Source organism: Anopheles stephensi, chromosome 2 (assembly GCF_013141755.1).
Source record: "Anopheles stephensi strain Indian chromosome 2, UCI_ANSTEP_V1.0, whole genome shotgun sequence".
Taxonomy (NCBI): domain Eukaryota; kingdom Metazoa; phylum Arthropoda; class Insecta; order Diptera; family Culicidae; genus Anopheles; species Anopheles stephensi.
This window is the reverse complement of record NC_050202.1, coordinates 26,518,392-26,540,127: the sequence shown is the minus strand read 5'-3', so window position 1 is coordinate 26,540,127 and position 21,736 is coordinate 26,518,392. Positions and strand designations below refer to the sequence as shown.

The window sequence follows — 21,736 nt, the reverse complement described above, 5'->3', positions numbered from 1 at the left end:
GCGCAAAACGGACGATCTTTGCTTAACATTTATGCTTAAATCATTCCAAGCGATATGAAGAAACTAATATACTGGAAACAATTGACAAGAATCAACCAAAACGATATAAAGACAAATGTTCAATCTTGTCTGTACTAATGATGGTGTATTTTTCGAACAAATACGGGTTACATATTGGAAGGACATATTTCAAACATATAAGGGGAACACAGCATAAACACAACAAGCTCGCTATAATTAATGATTGGACAGCATTGCACATCATCTGTCAAATTTGCGCAACTACAAGAAACCATTACAGCATTGGACAGCACTGTACAAATGTTTGAATTTGATGTATAGTTCTTGCTTAATCATTGTAAAAAATGATGGTACAGTGTGTGAGCAAGACTGCTTATCTTAGCTTACTTCACGTTTGTTTGTTTTTGTTTTGGCGATTCCCTAACGGTCCACGGCCTGCGTATGCTTCAGAAGTCTTCAGGACGTCAGAAACGAAATTTTTGGTGGACCGATCAACGCCACCACTCCATCTCAATTTAAGTATCCTCTTATGGGCTGGATCGTCCGGTGTCATTCTCATGGCATGCGACTCTCGATCGCGGCTTAGAAAAATTTGAAAATTTTGGAGAGAAACCCTGTCTTAGAGACGAGTATGAGTCTTGGAACTAAACATATTCTGCCCAAGTCTCAGCCTCATCTCACGCGACAGGTGTTTTAAGTGAACAACTTTCCTAAGATTGTAATCTGATTTGCTTTTCAGCCAATGTCCTTGCGGGTGTCCTATGTTGCTATAGGACCCCAAACCCTGTGTAGATCCTTCTCGTTGTTCTATTGCCCAGGAGAGCCTCAACACAACCATGTTTGTGTCATCAGCAAGTATACCAGGATCTGGATAGACTTTTAGAGTATGGCCCTCAGCGATTCTTCTTTTGAGTCTCGGTTGGTTTTCCTTAGCGTCAGGTTGCAAAGAAGACAAGTGAGCTCCTGGTCGCTCTGTCCATTGATGGTAGCAAAGAGCCCTGAAAGTTTTTTTTATCTACTTTTACAAATCATGTGATGCTGGTTATTACAAGCCTGATAATATTGGACAGGAAAATTTAAAAAAAGTTAGATGTAAGTCCTTTTTAAGGGGTCAGACGTAAAATCAGACTTTCAAATAAATAGTTAAATCTTCTTCTTCTTCCTTGGCACTACAACCTCGAGAGGTCTTGGCCTGCCATTTCTTGCTTTCTGTGACTTAATTTTACCCGTAGTAAAGTAGTCAGACTTACGGGGAGGCGGTCTGGATGGGATTTGAACCCCGGCCGTGCCGTGTGAAGCCCGGTGCCGCTGTCGCCTCGGCCACCGACCGCCCCAAATCAGTTAAATCATTAAAACTAAAATTATTTAAAACATTTGAAAAGGCTCCCATGTTGTTTCTTTTTCTCAGGTTCTGTTGAAACATATTAGTTGGTTTGAAATACAGGAAAGTAAGACATACATTATTGTATTTTTTTTTGTATCAGATAGTCTTCTGTATCGTCCGGTTAAACAGAAGATAAGAAAACCCATCTTCCTGGCGCAGGACCCTGATCTATCCCTCCACTCTCAGTTTACAGGTGATGTTGGTCACTGACAAGGCAGGTTAAGTCGGAAAATTCTTGATCGTTACGCTTATACCGTTGTTGGATTCGAATAAGCCATGGTGAAATCTCTCTGCTACTTCACTCCACCTAACATTGATTTATAGGAATATAGGAATATCATATAAGGATATACGAACACAACATAATGTAAATTATGCAAAAGAGAAAATATTAATAAAGAAAAAACTTTGAAATCCACTAGATGGTACACCCTGTACACGTGTAATTTCACTTAAATAATGCTTTTGTTTTCGCTTGTATACTCACATAATTTACAAAAAAAAATCATTAATTTCTTTAAAAAAACAACTCATATTTATAATTTACGAAAAATTTCACAATTTTTACGCAATTAATTTGTAAAAATCCACCTCCAGCCAAATCATTCCATGGGCTAGTCTGCACACTCCCCAATGTAATGGGTACGAGCTAGAATGCGTGTGTGTTCTTCATTCATACACCAAAAAACCCCAGTACTGGTGTGCGTACAATCACTATACGAGAGAGATACGGAGAGAAAAGCCGCTCGCGGGCAAGCAAAGAACGAGAGAGAGAGAGAGCGTGCAAATCAAAATGCCACAGACGACCGCGCGGTACCGTGAAGAGAAAAAACATCAAAACAAAAAAAGCCCTCGAAGCGTGCGGATGTGCGTCCGTCGTTCGCTCGTCCAAAACCGACACTATTTACAGTGTGTGTGTGACTTTCCATCCCAATCGGACTTGAAACCCAAAGTTCCTGCTTAAAAAGTGAAGAAACAAATCCGTGTCTCCTTATTTTTCGGATAATTTGTGGTGTGTGCGAAAAAATCGTAAAAATCACGGCGTGATCACTGTACGTGTGTGTGTGTGTGTGCGTGTTTGTGTGTGCAGCGGCAGCATCAATCAACCTCCCCTCGCCCCAATGAAAGGTGGTGCGGTGTGAAGTGGTTGGTGGGGTGGTAGTTGTTGTTAAATATCTAAACGGAGTAAATTATCCAAATTGGATGGGGCCTGCTGCTGCTGCTGCTGCCGCCGCCACACGACAAATTCGGCCCAGTGAAACACCAAAGCAAGGCAGAGCTAGATCGGATTGAGAAGAAGCAAATTAACACCCGTCCACCTTCCCACGGGGGAAGATGATGTGGTGATCGGATAGCATCGAGTGACATCAAAAAGGTGTGTAAAGTTCGCGAAATACTTCTCCAGACAGCTCTGCTCGGTGCGTGCATGCATGATCCTGTTCCTGTAGTGTGAGCTTAACGTGATGCAAAGCATCCGTGCCGCTGGAGCCTAGTGCGTGTGTGGTTGCGTGTATGTGTGTGCGGGTGTTGTGCAGAATCAAAAATCAAGGTGAATATGATTAAAGGCAGCTAACAAAAAAGGCCTTCTGAAACAAACGAAAAAATGGCAGCAATATAAACGCGGGGGATTAATATTCAAGTCCTTTCCCTCGCTCTTCTTGTCTCCTTTTTGCTCTCCTCTTCCTTCCCATCACCTCAGCGGCGGGTGGGGTGCGAGAGGATAACATTCCTTCCCCGTCGTTGTGTTTCCATTTTCCATTGAAGCTTTTCTTGAGCGCTGCTGCTGGTGATGGCCGCAAGGAAGAAAACCAGAATTGGGAAGAAGTGCGATTCCAGTTCGGCCAGCTTCGTTCGATTCGCGCGTCGTTTCGCGATATGTGTGAGCTCGTTCGTCTCGCTCGCTCGTTCCTGTTCCATGCGGATGTTCTCTCTGTCACGCGCGTCAAAAAACGTAAACGGTATAGCCTGCTGTCTCGCTCTGTCTTCAGTTGCATCTGAGGTGTGCTGTGTGCGGTTTTTTTTTCGCTCGCTGGTGGTGTTTTCGTTCTGGAGTGCAAGTGTGTAGCGCACAAGTCGAGAAATATCGTTTTTGGGTGCGTATGCGGTTGCACATGTGCAAGTGTATGTGTGTGTGTATACCAGTGTAAAGTGCAGTGCAGAATGGAAGAAAAGAAGTGAACAGTTGCACTTCGGATGCATTTTAAAAAAATATGAAAAACAAAACTTGCTCAAAAAATTATTTGTCATTTTAAATATAAAAAAGTTAAGAAAGACCGTTAAAAACGGTTTTGATTTTTTCAACTGCAAAAAAAAATCGCTCACCGTTGCCAGAGAAACGCAGCGCTTTCTTTTATCCACCCGAAAATGCATGATATTCGCACACACACTCATAGAACCATCCATTCAAGCATGCAAATAGAGTGGCATCTGTGTGTGCGTCGGACGCCGTCGTCGCCGGTTAGAACGGTTCTTTTTATCCCGGTTTCGCGAATGTGTGTGCGAAATCATCATCATCATCTCACACTACCGGCCAGGGTGTGAGTGCGCGCGAGTTGGTGCGAAAGCGAGAACGAGAGAGGGAGAGAGTGAGCGAGAAACATAAATCGTCTTCGATTCGACATCTTCGGTGGATTTTTTTTGTTCCTCCTGCTGGCAGTCCTGTCACCCTTTTTTCCTGTTTTCCCTGAAACGGAAACGACAGGACGATATATGAGGATTTTTGCGTATTTTTGTTAGTTTCTTCTTCGCTCTGCTCGTTCCTGCTAATGTGGTGGCAAAAAAGGGGTGCGTGGATCTTTGCTTCCCTTCGCTTTGATGGTGTGTGCGATTTCGCGAAAAAAAAAACACACATAGGAAGCCGTGTGACGTACGCGTGTGTTGTCCAGGGGAACGCAGGACGGCTTCCCGGTGTGTGTGTGTGTGTGTGTGTGCGCCGCTGGGAAGTAAAAGGAGTGAAATTAAATAAAAAGGGGAGTCCGCGGCCGGAGCACATACTTCGCGATTGTAACCGGTGTACCAGCATAAGCGAAAGGTGTGTGCGTGTGTATGTGTCTGCGCTTCTTCTATACAAAGTTTGCATATCGGACAATCACCAGGACGTAAGGAGTTGCGAAATGAAAAGGTGTTCGGAAGACGTTCCTGTGTGTGTGTGTGCGTACGTGTGCATTTTTGGTGTGAGAATTGTAATATTGAATATATATTTTATCGCTTCATATTTAAAAAAAAAAAAACAAGCATCAAAAGCCATTCCGTTCGGATCAAAATCCCGGTACGGCAGAAGAGTGTGTAAGAGCGAGAGAGTGAAAAAAGCCGTCATGTAAAAGACGTGAAGCTGATGGTGGTGGTGGTGGTGTATGCAAACAGAGCATGTGGAAGGGCAGACAGGCAGGTGGTGTCTCGATAGCGGGAAAGGGTGTATTGATTGACAATATCGAGAAAATACATCGTTACTGATTGAGAAGCGAAAGGTTTTGCTCTTTACAAAAGGGTGTAAGAGAGAGAGAGAGAGACGGAGCGGGCACGAGACGCACCGGTTAACGCGTGAGTGAGAAAGGGCACATCGAAACAAAACGGAAAAAGAGACAATTTAGAGATCTCGCGTCCGTACGGGTATATATGTGTGTGAGAAAGAGAAAGCGAAAGCGGGAAAGAGAGTGTGTGTGTGTGCGAGTGGAAAGGAAGGTGGAAGGTGTTTTTTTGCTGTTGTTGTTCTTTCTTCGGTACCTTATATTTTAATATTATTCTTTCTTTCACCCCGACGATTCTTCCAACATCCTCCCTCACATAACCCCTGCTCCTCTACCACCCCTTCCTCCCTTTCACCCCCTTCTGATGATGCGTCCATGCGTGTGTTTCTCCTTCGTAAACGTAAACGGATATTTTTCGATTGTTGTCTCATCGGAATCCCCTCCTCCACCTCCAGCGCCACCCACAACTCACCCCCTCCCTTTTTACACCACCCTTTCTTCATTCACGCAGCCCTCACGATTTCTTCGCTCGACCCGTTTTCTTGTCAATTTATTCATTTCGAAGATTTCTTTGCGCTTATTCCGCGTTCTGGCAATTCTTTCGGTTTTTTTATTTTTTATTTTGGGGGAGTTAAATGTATGTATCGTTAAAAAGTTTTACCCATTTCCCACAACACCCTCTCACTCAGTAACACACACACACACACACTCAGTAACTCCCCCTAAATAGCGAGATAAAATGCGCTGCTCGGTCTCTCTGCGTAAAGAGGGCGCAAACCGGGTGCGCGCGCGTCCCAAACGAGGAGATGCGTTGGGGTTGGGATTGTGTTTGGCCCGGTTGAGTTTATTGACTGGATATTTTAATTTAAATTAGTTCTCCACACCTTCACGGTGATTTGAAAATACGAATAAAATATTTCTCTTTCTCTCGCTGTAGATGCTTGTTGTTCTTCCTCCTCCTCCTCCTTCTCCCATTCGGGGTGGGTGGAAAAAGCTCAAATGAATTTAGCTGCCGAGCACGATGACATCGTTTCCCAAGGGCTGGGATGGGAAGGAATCATTTTAAAATGAATATTTTATGCTCGCAGCAATCATTGGAAAATATGTATGAAGGAGAAGGAAGATTGATCGTGGTGCAGCGAACAAAAGAGGGAGTGTTTGAAATGGTCCAGGAACTCTATGCTTGGATTCAAACGATTCGAGAGCGTTCGTCGCTATTGGCAACCGATGGTCATTTTGAAAATCTTTTATGCGTTGACGGTTACATGCAAATTTAATTTTTAAGTGCAGAGGTAGAAATGTCCCTTTTTATGTGATATTAACTCTGTCAAGGAATTATTGTTTTGTGCTCAAATCCCAGGATGGCCTGTCAGTTCTGGCATTCTGGAAGTTTGTTTGCCTGCTTGTTGCTGGATAATGAATTCTTCGCACTGGGAAATGGCCAGATAGTATTTGCTAGTGGTCTACTAGTCATGCAACTTATGAACAATTTTGTTGCGAAAAATCCAAAGAAATCTCCAAATATTTGAAGACAGAAGTTTTGATAACATATACACATTACAACAGAAAAAATGTCCAAATTGAGATATGGGTATAGCCAGTTGAATTTGGGAAACTATCATCATCTGCCCTATAGGGATCACCTTGTAATACTATACATCGTGCATCGTGTAACAATGACGAGATCATCCATGTAGATCAACAATTAGTGAGATTAATCGAAATCCATCTGCACAACAGGAGCTGACACCAATAGATTGATTTTTCGAGCTGTCCAGCAACTTTAGCAGATCAAAAATTCAGACCAGCTAGTTGGCAACTGTGCCACGTGCCTTGTGCTCAGCTAAATGGGTCATAATTTGCCAGACAGATTTAAATTATTTGCGATTTGCGTGAATCAAGATTAAAGTGATGATATCGTTTATCATACTGGCTTTTTTATAAGCGATAAACGTTCTCGTTAAGATCGATTTCGAGAATAGTTCCGATTTGTCTGTAATACATTTAATAGACGATGATATAGATAAGGGAAACGATTTAATTAAATTAAAATGATTAAAAGCTTCGACAATACTTTTATTCATTTTGCAGGACAAAATTCATAATTACTAATAGATGATATAGAATACGAATCACTTTCTGTCATGTGTCGTCATTTTCCTTATACAGCCATACTTCCATACTCATTCCATACCATTACGGTTCACCTCAGTTTGATTAACTATTTTTCTTCGACTGACGTCAATAAGACAAGAAATAGCTTCAAACCTGGCGTACTGACCACTCTGACCGACATTACGCTGACCGAGTTCGGGCGGTAAACGAAATGCCGGGTCTGATGGCTTGCAGGAAGAAGTATGGCCCGTTGAAGATTCTACAAGGTGCCCGATTTGAAACGCTACTCGAGCTCGGTGCCGAGGTGCAATGGAGTAGCTGCAACATCTTCAGCACACAGAACCAGAAGCACGCGTGCATTAGGCAGACGCTCATCTTCCCGGACGGAAAGCCGTTGAACATCATGATTCTGGACGATGCACACGGAATATCCGGAACTGCTGAAGGACATTCGCGGGGATTGAGCGAAGAAACGACAAGGGGTGTACACAACTTGTACAAGATGTTCCGTTGTCTCGCTCTACCTGCAATTTAATGTGTACGATTCGGTAACGAAGATCAAGTTTGACAATCCGTACGGATGTCACGAATCGTTGCTGGATGGAATAAATCGTGCAGCGGATGATCGCCACCGAGATCGATCCGTTCAATGCGTTGCAGGCGGCAATGGAAGGTTACGAAATGACGACACGATAGAGGGGGCAAGCAAGGAGGCCCGAATCTTCGTCACAACGTCGGGCTGCACGGATATCATTACGGAGGAACACTTTCGGGCCATGAAGGACGATTCGATCGTGTGCAATATTGGGCACTTTGATTGCGAAATCGTTGTGACATGGTTGCAGGCGAATGCGGTCGAGAAGGTGAACATTAAACTGCAGGTGGAGCGACCGGTTGGCGAAAAGGGCATCATATTATTCTGCTGGTGGAAGGACGTCTGGTGAATTTGGGTTGTGCCACGGGACATTCGAGCTTCTTGATGTCGAATTCGTTTACCAACCAATTACTGGCGCAGATTGAGCTGTGGACAAACCGGTAGAAGTATACGATTGGTGTGCACGTGCTGCCGAAAAGAACTGGACGAGAAGGTTGCTGCACTGCATCTGGATAAGCGGGGCGTGAAGTTGACAAAGCTAACCTCCTCGTCAGGTGGATTACTTGAATCTGCTGGAAGCAGGGCCTTACAAACCCGACCATTACCGTTACTAGAGATTGGTCATTAAATGTTGAAGACAGTTTGCATACATGATTTTTATAGATCAGGTTCTAGACACTTAAGTTTCAAGGAACTATGACCGAAATAAAGTTAAAAGATAACTCAAAATGCGTTAATAAGACAACTACATCATGACACACATGGCTGGGAATGATGATTTCGCAGTTGGGTTGGAGTGCGGTGCATGTGAACCGTGAACCAGCGCACATCTCATTCCGACAACTCCACGGAGCTCCCGTTCATGCCGTTCTCCCTCCGACGGACACACGATTTGATGACATTTGAAGGTAGAATAAGCTTTGTTGCGCTAGCAATTATTAACCAAGACAGCTGGGGTGAGCGGTAGAGACGAAACCGTGGATGATGGGCGGGATAGGTGCATAATTGTCCCCCTGGTTTGTGCTACCCCCTTCGTTTTGCATGCCGAACCGACAACAATCTTGCTGCGTACATTGTTGTGTAATTTAGTGAAACAATCAAACTCATTGCTTGTCTGCCCGGTCTCAAGCAAAAAGCGAAACGATTCGATTTAATGTTTTTTTTTTTTTGTGGCAAAGAAAAGAGACGATGATGATGATGATGATGCCTTTGCTGGAACTTCGCCCCGCGTTCCAGCGGTAGGCGACGATAAAATGACAATTACGATTGTTTTTAAATCATAAAACCAACCGCAGCAGAAGAAGAGTAGCGACTTTCCATCGGTGCATGACGACGGTGGTTGTGTGTGTGTGTGTGTGTGTGTGTGTGTGTGTGTGTGTGTGTGTGTGACCGTCGCATTTGTTGGTTAGGTGCATGCAGAAAATGGCTCGAAGAGAACACGGGAACACGGGACGACATTTATTATGCAGAGCTCTGAAGCTTCTTCTCCCACGTTGGTAGCGGCCAAAAACGGGAGACCGACATTTTTTTGTAGAATCGTTCGCGATGTCACCGACCACCGCCAGAGGGCGCGCCTGTCTTTCCTGTCAAATGTCAATCATAGTAAAAGTTGGGCTCCAATGGTATCTTGGATGTTGATACTTGGAACTTATGATGAGAACCGATTCCCCGATGCCTACTTCGCTTCTGTCCTGCGTAAATTACTTCTTGTAGAACCTACGGATAGGCCAGAAGGCTTAGTTGCTGCTCCAGTTAAAAAACGATAAATTTTATTTTTAATTGCAAACAAACCCTTAAGCTTTATAGTTCTAAACGTTATCTTTCCAATCTAGAATTCCACTTTCTGAAAGGCTTAATGAGGACAAAGAATGCAGATCGAATTCCAACACTTCATTACCTTCCTCCAGGTGAAGGAAACAGATGCCTTGGGCGCTAGACCTGCGGTACTGATGTTACTTGAGATTGTAACCCCTTTTTGAATGATAATAAGCGCAGAACCGGGTCATAAATAGCGCAACCAATTTGCAAAAACTACTCCACCGCCGTTAGGAAAAAAGGTGTGAAACAAAAATTCGATCCGTGCTGGGGCAGCTGTTGTTGCCAGCTGAAAGATTCTATTTTCGGTGACTGTGACCACCGTATGCATGCCGTGAAAGTAGAGCAAAGTAACAAAACTATAGATCCATTTTGTTTTAGAAATAAAAAAAAAATCAAATCACCAGGAAAAGCCAACATAAATGTGTGTGGGTCCCCGCGTAACCAGTAGTTCGAATCGCGGCCCACACCGCTCCAAAACAATTACCATATATCCGGGACTCTTGTGAACCGTAAATGACGATGATGGGCTCTCAGGTCTTCTCTCCTCCCCGAATTTAATGCTGGCCCAGCATACGAGCTTCGTGCCACACCCTTCGAAGTGTATGTAGAATTTTCCCTACTCCCGACAAAAATGTAACATTAACCGTATATGTCTGGTTCGTATGAGCGCACATTGTTGCTTCCAACGGGGCAGGCCAGCATATTTGTGCCGTTTGTTCGAAAGGTTCGAAATGAAATCACTCACTAGACGTATAATCTTTAATTAACATCAACAGTCGTCGCTCGGATGTCGTACGGTACGTAGCAGCAGCGAGAACGAGTGTTAATTATCATAATTTGATCAGTTAATGAACAACATCCGTTTAGTTCTGTTTGGTTGTTGGTCAGCAGACGGAACCTTGCAACAGCAGCAGCGGATGGGATGGGGAGACTGAAAGCGGAGACACATTATAAGTGTTATTTCACACTCGGTGACTTGGTGGTGGTACCTACAGTGCGACGCGCATTATGGTGATGAAGCACGCTAAACCACGAGACAGCGATGGACCTATTTTCATGCGCTTGTTGTTAAATCATAAAAACAATTATCACAGAGAGGGGGACGCCATTTTAAAATGGTTTGACAGCTGATGTTGACTATTGTTGCTTAGGGGGTTGCTGTGATGTATTTAGTTAATGGAGATGAATCGCTAGGTATCTGGTCCATACGAGAGGTTGTTTGCTTCGTATTTGGTGATTTGGACAACTTTGAGTATCTTGTCAATTTTGCCTAAAAATATTCAAACTATTCGTGTGGATGTTCGGCGCCATTGTTGTTGTGCCCATTGCGTGTTGTCTGGTGAAGATTAAGAAAATGAGCTTTTAGTTTTATTTTTTGAAGAACCATTTTTGTCCTAGATAATTCATTGGCCGAGGCGTCAGCGGAGTCGGTTTTCACACGGCAGGACTGGGATTCAAAACCCATCCAGATCGCCTCCCCGTACGCCGGCAGGCAAGGCAGGGCGAGACTTTTGAGGTAGTAGTGGCAAGGAAGAAGAAGTTAATGTAGTTGACAACATTGATGTTGAGTTTCGCATAGGGGTGCTGGCTGCTAACCGGTCAGAATACAGTCCGAGGAAACTTCTCCGCTCTAAATACCTGTCGCGACGGATGAAGCTGGGACTGGGCAGAACATTTATAGTCCCAGTACTCACGTACGCCTCTGACACGAATGCCTATTTTCCGCGTTCAAGAGGAAGATGCTCAGAAGGATTCTTGGTCCCGTATGTGTGGAAGGACGAAGAACCACAACAATGATCTCACCATCGTGCAGCGAATAAGATTCGCCAGGCTCTGGTGGGCTGGTCACGTCATGAGAATGACACTGGACGATCAAGTCCGTAAAGCCCTTTTAGGCCGTCCACATGGGACAGAGGAGCTCAAACTGGGATGGAGAGATGGCTTTGTCTAGATGACGGACCAGGACCGTGAGCGCTATCGATGATGATTGCAGCAGGCCACAATCGCGAAGCGGTTTTAGCGCACGATAAAAAAGACGTTATTGTAGACAAGTAGGGCTACTATCAGAAGTAAGACCAAAGTAGGCATTGATTCGATCATCTCAAATTTGGTATAAATCGAGAGCATTCTACTGAGAAAAATAGCTTTTAGCAAATCACTTACCGTGAGTAGTTCGTATAGTAATTACATAAACTTCTCATAACTTTGAAGTAACATCAGAAGTATATCCTTAAATTATAGATGAATATCCGAATAATCAAGTAACAATTTATCTACATTTTTAAGGCTTCCGGTACCGCGTGGAACCTAAACTTCAAGCTATATTATTCTAAAATGTCCCTTTTTTCTGTTTTCCATTTCCAGCTACGTTTTGGACCATCCGAAAATCCACAATTAAGTCATTAGAGAAGGAATGGAAACAAAATTGTGATTCACGCACACCGCCGCCGAACACGCGCTCACGGATACGAACGAGAAAACCGACGCATCCCCGGATCCGGAAGGATAAAAATCCGTCACTTTCTCCCGTACCCTCTAATACACATTCCCTCTCACCGAAAAAGAAAGGTAAGAAATCATCGCCTACTGCCACCGCTACGGGAAGAATATATTAGAACTCCCTCCCCCTTTTCTCAACTCACAAATGCAACATAAATAATTCCCAACCAGTGCGCCACGCTGAGACTCCTTCCCACATGCTGCCGGTTCGCCGGTACGAAGGTGCTATAAATTTATTTTTATGCTCCTTCGCCTATCGTCACGAAGGATGGATGGCGTGTGGTGTGTCTAGTTCCTGTTGCGGTTAGCGATAGTGCGTGCGTGTGTGGTAGTAGTGGATATGGTTGACAGTTCGAAAGTAAACAAAACCCCGCTCACGCTATCGCTCTCTCGCACCTCGTTAAGGGTCGAATCCAAAGAAACCATGAAGCAAAGCTAGGAACTCCGGCTGTCCTGCTGTCCGCCCTAGGCCTGACCACACAAGGCCTGTGGAGGAAAATCCTTGCCCACCGAAGACGAAGCAAAAAATGGGATAACCAACCAAACAGGCACATTCCTTGCCTTACGATTTCGCTTGTTTTTTTTCTACGGTTTTATCGGTTGTTTTACGGTTTTTTTGGGATGTATGTGTTTGTAGAATTGTAACACTTTTTACCTTTTTCCCATTTTCGTTTCTCACTTTCTCAAGGGTTTTTGTCTATTTCCTTTGCCTTCGTTCCCCCGGGTTCTCTTTCGCCTAGTGTTCCTGTTTCGCCCTATTGTGGTTTCCATCTGCTACACAGGATATGCTCTATGCTACCTTCCGACACTTGCATTTTCGAACACGATTTTTCCGTTTGGCCGTTGTTGTTGTTTTTTCCCTTCACGATCGTTATCTTCTTCACTTTCCTCTTGCTTTCCATCACCAGACGATAGTTCGAGTTCGATTTTGCTGTTTTAAGGTATCTTACTGGTGTTTTTTTTTATTATTTCCATTTTTGTTGATTTGTCGATATCCTTTCGGGTTGTATCGGGTGCTCTCTCGTCCTTCTTCCATCTCATTTTAGCATTTTTTTATGTAGTTTGGTTTGGGTTTCGATAGGAGGGTTTTATACCATTCCATAATCGTGTTTTGTTGACGCGCTGTTCCAATAAGGACCAAGGCATGGGCGAGGTCGACCGGCGGTTGCGGTGGTAGGTGCCGTTTGTAACAAAGCGAAATGAAATATAATTTATGACCTGCCCGTTGTCATCGGGGACTTCGGAGGCTCTTGCTCTCTTCCCACCTACCCGGTTTATCGGAGTTCCCGGTGCCTTCGACCAAACCACATTCATGAACCGGTCGGTCGGTCGAGCGTCGTGGCGTTGGTTGCGAGCTATTGCTTTGCTCCTACATCTGGGAAGAATTTCGAGCACCCTGCTGTGCGTGTGTGTGTAAGAAAAAGGATAAAGAACTGTGTGGTGACGGTCGACTAATTGATTATTTGCTCACGAGAACGATTGAAGAAGGGACAGCAGCAGCAGCAGCTAAACGGAGTAACAGTTTCCAGACAGCAGAAAGGAATGAAAAATGTGGGAGGATGTGTGTACGGTGCCCCCGGAAGGCGACAGATGCGCTACCGTGAAGCGAAACGGTGGGCTTTTCGAATCGTTCGATTCTTGTGCCTTGAAAGCGGGCTTTGGAAAGTCGTTTCGTTCAGTCATTAACTTGCGGACTGTTACGAGGACGAACAAGAGGATCATTTTGCCAAAGACAGAGCAGAATGTAGAGTAACAGTTGTTACACGACCTTTTTCGTCCTCTTATTTGCAATTAAAGTTGGACAACATGCATCAGTTGGCTCAACATTAGGCAAGGGAGCGTTGTATTGGCGTTGAAGATATTTATCTTGAAGTGATAACTTTGGAAATTAAAATGTGTCCGACGTACCAGTGTAATGTATGTGCAACAGTTGTTTATTTCTAGCGACTGCTGCTTAAAAAGTTTGCTGGCGATCTCTTGGCTGTATGGATATCTTTCAGCAGGAACTATTCACTATATACCTCAACTACCTGTTACTGCAGAGAATCCACGGCATTCTAGCTGATCAAAGCGGCATAAGATGCCCGAACAGAAGAGAGTTGCGAAGTAAAGGCGCCTCGCCCTCTTCTCGCTTTTTAGTCATATTAGCCATCATCCCAAAGAATTCTGTTTCAAGGTATTTCGAGTTTGAAGAATTTTCTCAGATATTTGGAAAGACATTCTTTGCATTGTGTAGGAACATTTCTTGCATAGTCTAAGCTACCCTTTTGAAGAGAGTCAGATTCATGCTGATCCTTGGTGAAATTATGAGAAGAATTTCGGATTTGACATCACCGATATCATCATCTTGGGGTAGTCTGTCAGTCGATGTCTTTTTCTGCTTCTTCTTTTTTGGCCTAACAATCTCTTAATATCACGTCATGACTTATTAATACTTCATAGCTGGATAGTCAGTAGACACTATGGAGGAACGGCTCAGTTGAGATTTGAACCTCGGTCCGGCCGTGTGAAGACCGGTGCCGATGTCGCATCTACCACCCATGTCAGTCGATGTCTTGTAATGCATTTGTGAATATCTTAGACTAATCCGGTCTTCACCTTGTACAGGTACTTCTGTACGGTTTTGGGCCATCAGGTCCTCAGCGTTCCTCTTCAATCTCCTGATGCGCTTGATAATAGTGTGGCTCTAACCGAACATCCTTTCAAGGAACGCGCCTTCTTTCGTAGGGGAGATGACGTTCATAAGGCGTAAAGGATGAAATTGTAGCTTTGTCTAGTCTAATATCACAACTATAGGGATGCTCGCGAACATTTGATCCGGGTCACGGATCCAAATGTTTGCAAATTGCCCTCGAATAGGACATTTTTGATAACTTTTGAAGGTGTTAAATTTCCGATCCTGGCCACGGCACCATATGTGCGCACAAACGATTGATGAAAAACTCGAAATAAAACAACATAATTTATAGCCTATAGTGGATACACGAAGGGCCTTATTATCCTTTCTTCCCTCCAAGAGTTGTTTAATTCAATGTAAAATCAGCTTTATTATTTCGTAAAAGTTAGCTAATAAATGGAAACGCATTAGTCCGTAATGTTTTCAATCTCTTGCAAAATGGACGAATTTCTTCATCATCGCGCGATTAAAATGTCGCCATTTGCACGTAAATTTCCACCCGCACGTAAAACATGCGCAAACGTGTGTGTGTGTTTTTTCTTTTTTTCTCTTAAAATAAAAAAAAAATAAACTCGCTAAAGAAGCAAAATACGGTGCAAAGGCCACCCAGCAGGGAGCGTGGTTTTGCGTCGCGTACGTGTTAGTTATATCGTTTTAATACTTTTGCATTACGCACAGTAAGGAGTCCTAGAATCGATCCGCAGTGTAAAAGTAAAAAGAAAAATCACCACGTGTGTGTGTGTGTGTGTGTGTGGAAAAACAATTTTTGACAAAAAAAAAAATGGAAATAAATCATTGGGACGGTTGTGTGGTGTATACGGCAACTACGCGTGTGGGGTATTGTGTGAGAAGAAAATCTTACATTTCCCCCACATGCCGGTCGAACTGTGTATGTGTGTGTATGGGGATGGATTTCCTCCGCTTTCCTCCATCTCGAAGAGTGCTCTTGTGCCACAGCTTGCTTTGATGGAAATTCAAGAAAGTGTGTTTGATTTCTTCGTGCACGACTTCCCAACCCTCCGCTTACTTCGTTTCGGTAGCAACGTCAAGCGGGCTAAAAAAGGAGAAAAAAAACTCGCAAAAATTTTCTCTTATCACTCGGCGGCGAGGAACGCGCGCGTTGAATTTATTGGCCTTCGCCGGCACGGAAAAGGAAAAGCTTAGAAGGGAAAGAAAACCTCCTCTAGCTAACGGCAAAAGGAGACGACGTTAGACGCCTTCCCCGGGTGCTCTGCTCCCTCCAGCATCACCCACCTAATTCCGTGGGGGAGGGTTAGCGTTTCGATACGCTAACGAGCAGCAGGAAAAGGACGATGTCCTTTCGCGCGTGGTGTGTGTATGTAGATGTTGAGTTTTCGAAGTTTTTTTTTTCTTTCACCCCCACAACTTCATCTTCTGCAGCACAGTGTGGGTTGCGCTGGCGAGGGTTCGTATCGGTAATAAGATTGGCCCTCATTCGGGCGGGAGGACCGACCGAACCCAGAAAGGATGCTGCGATGCGCGCGACGCAAAGTGGCGTGGAAGGATAGTAGAGAGCGAAAGTAAATTTAAATTGGATACCGAAATACTTGAAAGTTTCCGTGACGGACGCAGTGAGCGCGGTTCGCCATTTTTTTTCTCGGCCGTTGGAAAAGGACATTGAAAAGGTTGAGGGACGGGAAAAAAGAACCTGCTAGGGAAAATAATGAGATTTTCCACTCGTGCTCTTCGGAAGTGGTGGACAAGGTAAAGGAGGGATATTAGTGTATTCACAGTCAAATGCAAACACTCTCTCTCACACACACAGACACCCACATATCTATTCTGGCTGGCTGTTGTGCAGGAGGAAACCCTGACGATAAGTATTAACTATACGCCTTGAAGCGTTTGACATTGGTGGGATCAAGAAGACGGCGAGCGGATGTAAAGTGAAAAGCTCAAGCATTTCCGACGAGAATTGCTTGCTTCTCTGGCATGTGCTGCTGTTGCTGCTGCTGCTGCTGGTGTTTCCGCTAGCAACAGCAGTGAGGAACTTTAGGAACTTGAAGTCAGGTGCACCGTGATAGGGTGAACAATCAATGAATGGTCTAATTTCACATTGTAACAAAAAATGTCTAAATTTATTAAAACTGTTCTTATAATAATTTTCAGTTCATAAAGCTCCATGTCTCCATGTTTAAAACATTGAGCGGTTTTGATATACTTGTAAGCTCATAAAGCTTTTTGTCAAGACCTGACAATCCTTCAAGGGCAGACAAAAAAAAAATTTGGCCTGCCATTTCTGTCTTCCTTGGCTTTATTTTACCCTTATTTGAATATTCATTCCTCTGTAAAAGGAGACGGTCCAGATCGGATTCGATAGCTGGTACTGTCGTGTGAAAGATCCCTATTGCCGCTATCGACGAGGACAGATCACACATTATTCACTATATTGCTTGATAAGCGCTTGTAAAACACTTTGAACCCCAATGTAACGCTTCGTAACGCTTTTCAACGGTCAGCGAAAAAAGACTGAAGTTCGTGACAATATTGGATTAATGTTGGGATTCAATGTCCGGTCGCTCTTTTGTCGGGGATGAGTTAGTTAAGGATAATGTTTTTTTTTTATATTAAGTTTTCTTATATTAGTTATTATATTCTTCCTAATTTTACCTCATTGAAAATACGAATTTTATCTATTTTTGCTGAGCTCTTAATTTAAAAAAATTCGGGAAGATCGATCAAGAAATACTTAGGATTTGTTTAGTTGACACATGTCTAGTTAGGATATAATATGATTTATTCCATCACATAATTTAATTGTAATATTATATTCATCATGATTTATAGGAATTTTGCCAGAAGCTTGCCTTTGAAGTCTGTTTTTTGTCCCTTGTCTAGTACCTTAAACTCTGTGATGTAATTGTCGCTAGCGTCCAAATAGAAATGCCACACTCTCCCACATCATACAACGCACACAGTGTCAAAGAACTCTGGAACATACAAGCAGGGCCAAAGAACTCTGGATCTTTTTTTTGATTTTAAAGCCAGTGGAAATCCTGGGTGTCCTTTCTTCCATGTTGCACATTGGCAGTGAAAAGACTTTGGCGTCATCAGCAGCGGGGCAACTACAGCAAAACGACAACCACCAAGATGCAAAGCACATTTTTAAGAGTCTGCGCAATTGACATCCCTTTGCCGTGGTGCCGGCTGACGACTGAAGGCTCTGGGGAAACTTCTTTTGGTTCGTTTAATTGCTTCCTTCAAAGTCTTGCATTATTCGCTGCTCAAAAGCTGCTTCCTTCGCAGTAGAGATCATTAGTTTTGTCTGACAATTGAAATAAATCGTAGAAACAAGTTTGCCGACAAACTAAATCGACTGTCGGACACAAATATTCAAATGCTTTTCTGGCGTGTGAAACGACGGCTTGGCTTGGTGTTTCATGCTAATTTTTGAAAATCGTGTGACTGAGCGATGGTGGCTCTGAACTCCTAATAGATAAATGACACCCAGAAAGAGACAAAGTGGCCGTTTAGGTGAGAAGGCAAAATGAAGAAACGAAGCCGCTTTTGGAGAATATCTAAATCCTCCTCCTCAACAGTCACGCTCTGGGATGTGGGGATCTAATAGGCGAAGGAGAAGCAAAAAAAACACGTTACTGACGGATTTAACGTCTGATTCACGTTACCTTGAAGGTGGTCGATCTCGTCTTGCATTCTAATTACCCTTTGGTGGGGTACCTGAACTCTGCGCACGAGGGGGTGTGGAGTGTGACGAAGTCGCGGCCGAGAAGGTGTTAACCGTTAATAGGGGGAGTTGGTTGGTGTCTGTTTTGATGATCTTCCCAAACCCTGTGGCTTCAGGAATGCCGTTGTTGTAATGAAACTTCATCAATAAGGCTCTCCACCACGGGCGTATCTATCTTGGCGGAGTTGTCGGAGGGATCGTTTGGGCGCCCTTCCTTTCCTGCGCACACGCTTTGAATGGATTAGACGAAGAAGGTGTGGAAGCGTGTGGTTCGTAAGCTAACTGGAACATGAGAGGGTAGGGAAGGGAAGAACGGCCACAACCAACCAACACACCACCCTAACGTTAATACGCGATAGGCCCGGCCGGGAACCCGTTGGCCATTGACTCGGGTGCGCTCACACGAAGGAGAAGATCTGGTTACGGGAATCATTTTTCAATTTCATCGCGCTAATGAATTAGTAAAACCAATAATCCGCGCTCGTCCATCCATCGAATGAGAAGGGGGGGGGGGGGGGAGGGAGCGGTACCCCCTTGCTGGTCGATATGGTGGTGAAGGTAAGGAACTGTTTGCTCTGGTGTAAATCCAAATGTGTTTGGCTTACGATGAACGTGGTTGTTGGGGGTATGTGGATCGCGCCGTTTGTCCGTCCGGGTGAGCTAAGGGTTGCAGTTAACGCGGATGATGAGCGCTTTCTTTCACGACTTCGGCCCCGAGACTCAGGCCCGGACTATGCTGACTGATTCTTCTCGTTGAGAAGCTTGATGTGCCCGGTCGGCAAAAAGGGGAAGATGGTTAGATGGAGTGTAATGCTTTTTTCCCAATAAACCATCAGGTTGTCGGAAAAGTTCGGTCGTTGTTTGCCTACTGTAATGTCATTATATTCTAAATCTGGATGTTCATTGGTTACCAATTTTTCTTAAGAATTTTCATGAATTAGAGAGTTAGTATGCTACGACATTGGACATGATTTCTAGTATCTGGTCGATTTGATTTAGTAGTGCTTGTTTTAAGTATAAAGTTTTACAAATCTGAGCATATGGTTGCGGAATTTATAGAGATTTTAGATTATGAATAAGGGCTCCCCAGATGCTTAAAATGATTAATTTTTATGTTTGCCGGATCTATCCACTATTCGATCGAGTTCAGCTAATTACAACGAACACAGTACTTTCAGCAAGGGAATTAAATAATAATTGAATTAGACTACACTACAGTGGCAAGAGTTCGATCCGATTCCAATGGACAGTTTCTTCTTCTTCTTTCGTACTATAAACTCGACAAGTCTCGGCTTGCCATTTCTGGATTTCTGTGACTTGATTTTACCCGTAGCTGGATAGTTACAGGCCTGGGTACAGTGAGACGGTCTGGATGGGATTTGAACCCCAGTCCTGCTGTGTGAAGATCGGCGCCGCTGTCGCCTGTGAAACTGGACCGCCCCAAAATGGACAGTTTAGTGGTTTGATATACTTGTTAACAGTTGATCAAGTCCAGGGCAATTTTGACGTGCCTTGAGAAGGATTTGTAAGCAATACGGTCTGGTCTGGTAAATAAAGTGAAGGCATGTATTTAGGGGCAAATCTCTTACCGGCCATTTCCTCGTAGTGAGGACTGACTATCCATCTACGTGACATCAATAAGTCTTGTATGCCATCAGTCTAGTCGTTACGTTAAGTAGAAGAAGAAAGGCATTTACAGCACAGAAAAATACACTGCGATCTAATCGATTGATCGGCTCATAAACAAGCTCAAATCAGACCCGCAGCTTCTCACCACTTCTTTAGGGTATTTATGGTAGAATCCTCCAAAGTTACTTTCAAATACTTCAAACGGAATCCTTATTAAAATTAAAGATTATTATCTCCTAAAGGTTATCCTCTTTCCCACTTGCTGAGGACTCATACGAGGGGCTCAATATTTGCCAAACGAACGTGTCTGAAAGCAAAAAATGAATTTATAGCTTCTGTGGAACATTAGGTGGAGCTGTGGAGTTACAGGTTGCAGAATGTACTGAAGAATGACTTTTCCTTTTTATATTTCTTGAATACAATAATATAATCGTGAAATTTAGTTTCATTTATATAATTTTATATTTGGAAAGCTCCTTAAATTTAATTTAATTAAATTGTGGGAAACCGTCACAACTTTTCCATCCACGTAAAAGCGATTGACGCGTTGACGCCTGAACTTAAGCGCAGGCACACACGGGGGGAGAGGAGATCAAGGAATTCAACACACAGTTCCTTGCTGACTTCTTTTGCGCACCCGGACCATTTATTTATCGTGCTTATCGGGAATATAGCTAATATTGACATAAGGCATGTTATGAGAGTTTGCAAAAAGCTGAACGGAAGACATCGTGCAAAAATGTTCTCTTCTTGGCGACGCTCATCGTACATCCGGTTGAAATTAAAAAAAGGAAAAAACTTCAATTCCGAATTTGTGGAAAAAAACATCGAAGAAATGAAATGTGTAATGGAGCATAGTTCACATCAACGCGCTATACCCAGGGTTAAGGGAGCGATTCCTGGAGGTCGGTTGAATGACTGTAATTTCCCTATCGCGATCGTTCTGCAATGGGTCCGAATGTGGATGGATTGGAACAACATTCAAGCGGGAAAGAGAGAGAGAGAGAGAGCGAGCGAGGTGTGCTTATAAAAATCCTCAATCATTACCCACCATAATCGGCACTCGAGGGAGAAGCGGGACTACAATTTCGTTCAGACCTCAGCGTTTCTTCAACCGAGCGTGGTGAGGACGGGGAAACGATTAAAGCGTCGGATCAAGAAACCTGGGACATCTTTGTCAGCTCCAAGACGCGGGACCTCTGGTTAGGGAGGTTGATTTCGTTTTAACTCAATCTTTCACCTCACCCACCGCTTCTCGACGTTCTATCGCGACCGGCTGGTGAGGCGTAAGCTTTAAACGAATCATCGATGCAAACACGTTTAAATCATTTCATCGTATTTCTGCTTCGGCTTCTTCCTCTTCCTTCTGTTGGCCTATAATCTCCACCCGCACTCCCGACGAGTGGTGAAGCGGAGGGGATAAAGTCAATGCTTTCAGCACTGGACCTTGGATATTCATTATTCCGTGCGGGACAGCATAGACTCGACGAGCATTCCACCACTCTGTGCCTTTCAGTTCTCGTCGAGTTCCTGGTTTTCTGGATCTCCCTAGGGCAATTTTAGGGTGGTGGTGGTGGGACACCTTCAGAAAACGGAACGAGTCGGTAATGTGGCAGTCCCTCATTATCGGGTGTGTCTCGGGTAAGCTCTTCGGGAAAGACGTCAGAGAGTGTACATACACAGCCACATCAGCCTATTAAGGCTGCACATCCATGGTCACTCACGAAGACGATCACGGCGAGCAGCTAGCTTCTTGTCCTCGCACTCCCGCCCTTACCTTGTGCTGTGAGCTTTTATTTGTCTATGCTATTAATATTTCCGTATG

At 43.9% G+C, this 21,736-nt stretch overlaps 1 protein-coding gene and 1 pseudogene across 4 annotated transcripts in view; both read left to right on the top strand.

Moving 5' to 3' along the window:
- The first annotated feature begins 2,072 nt into the window (after positions 1 to 2,072).
- LOC118505950 overlaps positions 2,073 to 21,736 on the top strand; it is a 29,854-nt gene continuing 10,190 nt past the window's right edge. Inside the window, exons 1-2 of one of the 4 annotated variants that reach the window (XM_036042477.1) lie at positions 2,073 to 2,780; positions 11,765 to 11,968. The gene's annotated coding sequence lies outside the window, so the exon portion shown is untranslated. Of the gene's footprint in view, positions 2,955 to 3,684; positions 4,437 to 11,256; positions 11,662 to 11,764; positions 11,969 to 21,736 lie in introns of those variants that run through there. The other 3 variants (XM_036042476.1, XM_036042478.1, XM_036042479.1) reach the window with 3 other exon arrangements.
- LOC118505951 lies at positions 4,451 to 8,934 on the top strand (annotated as a pseudogene).